This window comes from Lithobates pipiens, unplaced genomic scaffold (genome assembly GCF_037356315.1).
Source record: "Lithobates pipiens isolate NorthernLeopardFrog02 unplaced genomic scaffold, aLitPip1_a1.2 Scaffold_30, whole genome shotgun sequence".
NCBI lineage: Eukaryota > Metazoa > Chordata > Amphibia > Anura > Ranidae > Lithobates > Lithobates pipiens.
The window spans coordinates 30,662,684-30,665,874 of NW_027507791.1; positions in this window are offsets into that span (position 1 = coordinate 30,662,684).

Below are 3,191 nucleotides of genomic sequence, written 5' to 3' on the forward strand. Positions count from 1 at the left end.
TGTTGGTGTCAGTGGATGAATAATGCCCTCTTATTGGTGTCAGTGGATGGAATAATGCCCTCTTGTTGGTGTCAGGTGACGAAATAATGCCCCATTGTTGGTGTCAGTGGATGGAATAATTCCCTCTTGTTGGTGTCAGTGGATGGAATAATTCCCTCTTGTTGGTGTCAGTGGATGGAATAATTCCCTCTTGTTGGTGTCAGTGGATGGAATAATTCCCTCTTGTTGGTGTCAGTGGATGGAATAATTCCCTCTTGTTGGTGTCAGTGGATGGAATAATGCCCTCTTGTTGGTGTCAGTGGATGAATAATGCCCTCTTATTGGTGTCAGTGGATGGAATAATGCCCTCTTGTTGGTGTCAGGTGACGAAATAATGCCCCATTGTTGGTGTCAGTGGATGGAATAATTCCCTCTTGTTGGTGTCAGTGGATGGAATAATTCCCTCTTGTTGGTGTCAGTGGATGGAATAATTCCCTCTTGTTGGTGTCAGTGGATGGAATAATGCCCTCTTGTTGGTGTCAGTGGATGAAATAATGCCCTCTTGTTGGTGTCAGTGGATGGAATAATGCCCTCTTGTTGGTGTCAGTGGATGAAATAATGCCCTCTTGTTGGTGTCAGTGGATGAATAATTCCCTCTTGTTGGTGTCAGTGGATGAAATAATGCCCTCTTGTTGGTGTCAGTGGATGAATAATGCCCTCTTGTTGGTGTCAGTGGATGGAATAATGCCCTCTTATTGGTGTCAGTGGATGGAATAATGCCCTCTTATTGGTGTCAGTGGATGGAATAATGCCCTCTTGTTGGTGTCAGTGCATGAAATAATGCCCTCTTGTTGGTGTCAGTGGATGAAATAATGCCCTCTTGTTGGTGTCAGTGGATGGAATAATGCCCTCTTATTGGTGTCAGTGGATGGAATAATGCCCTCTTGTTGCTGTCAGTGGATGAAATAATGCCCTCTTGTTGGTGTCAGGTGACGAAATAATGCCCTCTTGTTGGTGTCAGTGGATGGAATAATGCCCTCTTATTGGTGTCAGTGGATGGAATAATGCCCTCTTGTTGGTGTCAGGTGACGAAATAATGCCCTCTTGTTGGTGTCAGTGGATGAAATAATGCCCTCTTGTTGGTGTCAGGTGACGAAATAATGCCCTCTTGTTGGTGTCAGTGGATGGAATAATGCCCTCTTGTTGGTGTCCGTGGATGAAATAATGCCCTTTTGTTGGTGTCAGTGGATGAAATAATGCCCTCTTATTGGTGTCAGTGGATGGAATAATGCCCTCTTGTTGGTGTCAGTGGATGGAATAATGCCCTCTTGTTGGTGTCAGTGGATGGAATAATGCCCTCTTGTTGGTGTCAGTGGATGAATTAATGCCCTCTTGGTGTCAGTGGATGGAATAATGCCCTCTTGTTGGTGTCAGGTGACGAAATAATGCCCTCTTGTTGGTGTCCGTGGATGAAATAATGCCCTCTTGTTGGTGTCAGTGGATGAATAATGCCCTCTTGTTGGTGTCAGTGGATGGAATAATGCCGTCTTGTTGGTGTCAGTGGATGGAATAATGCCCTCTTGTTGGTGTCAGTGGATGAATTAATGCCCTCTTGTTGGTGTCAGTGGATGGAATAATGCCCTCTTGTTGGTGTCAGTGGATGGAATAATGCCCTCTTGTTGGTGTCAGTGGATGAATTAATGCCCTCTTGTTGGTGTCAGTGGATGAAATAATGCCCTCTTGTTGGTGTCAGTGGATGAATAATGCCCTCTTGTTGGTGTCAGTGGATGAATAATGCCCTCTTGTTGGTGTCAGTGGATGGAATAATGCCCTCTTGTTGGTGTCAGTGGATGAATAATGCCCTCTTGTTGGTGTCAGTGGATGAATAATGCCCTCTTGTTGGTGTCAGTGGATGGAATAATGCCCTCTTGTTGCTGTCTGTGGATGAAATAATGCCCTCTTGTTGGTGTCAGTGGATGAAATAATGCCCCATTGTTGGTGTCCGTGGATGAAATAATGCCCTCTTGTTGGTGTCAGTGGATGGAATAATGCCCTCTGGTTGGTGTCAGTGGATGGAATAATGCCCTCTTGTTGCTGTCTGTGGATGAAATAATGCCCTCTTGTTGGTGTCAGTGGATGAAATAATGCCCCATTGTTGGTGTCCGTGGATGAAATAATGCCCTCTTGTTGGTGTCAGTGGATGGAATAATGCCCTCTGGTTGGTGTCAGTGGATGGAATAATGCCCTCTTGTTGCTGTCAGTGGATGAAATAATGCCCTCTTGTTGGTGTCAGTGGATGAAATAATGCCCTCTTGTTGGTGTCAGGTGACGAAATAATGCCCTCTTGTTGGTGTCAGTGGATGGAATAATGCCCTCTTGTTGGTGTCCGTGGATGAAATAATGCCCTTTTGTTGGTGTCAGTGGATGAAATAATGCCCTCTTATTGGTGTCAGTGGATGGAATAATGCCCTCTTGTTGGTGTCAGTGGATGGAATAATGCCCTCTTGTTGGTGTCAGTGGATGGAATAATGCCCTCTTGTTGGTGTCAGTGGATGAATTAATGCCCTCTTGGTGTCAGTGGATGGAATAATGCCCTCTTGTTGGTGTCAGGTGACGAAATAATGCCCTCTTGTTGGTGTCCGTGGATGAAATAATGCCCTCTTGTTGGTGTCAGTGGATGAATAATGCCCTCTTGTTGGTGTCAGTGGATGGAATAATGCCGTCTTGTTGGTGTCAGTGGATGGAATAATGCCCTCTTGTTGGTGTCAGTGGATGAATTAATGCCCTCTTGTTGGTGTCAGTGGATGGAATAATGCCCTCTTGTTGGTGTCAGTGGATGGAATAATGCCCTCTTGTTGGTGTCAGTGGATGAATTAATGCCCTCTTGTTGGTGTCAGTGGATGAAATAATGCCCTCTTGTTGGTGTCAGTGGATGAATAATGCCCTCTTGTTGGTGTCAGTGGATGAATAATGCCCTCTTGTTGGTGTCAGTGGATGGAATAATGCCCTCTTGTTGGTGTCAGTGGATGAATAATGCCCTCTTGTTGGTGTCAGTGGATGAATAATGCCCTCTTGTTGGTGTCAGTGGATGGAATAATGCCCTCTTGTTGCTGTCTGTGGATGAAATAATGCCCTCTTGTTGGTGTCAGTGGATGAAATAATGCCCCATTGTTGGTGTCCGTGGATGAAATAATGCCCTCTTGTTGGTGTCA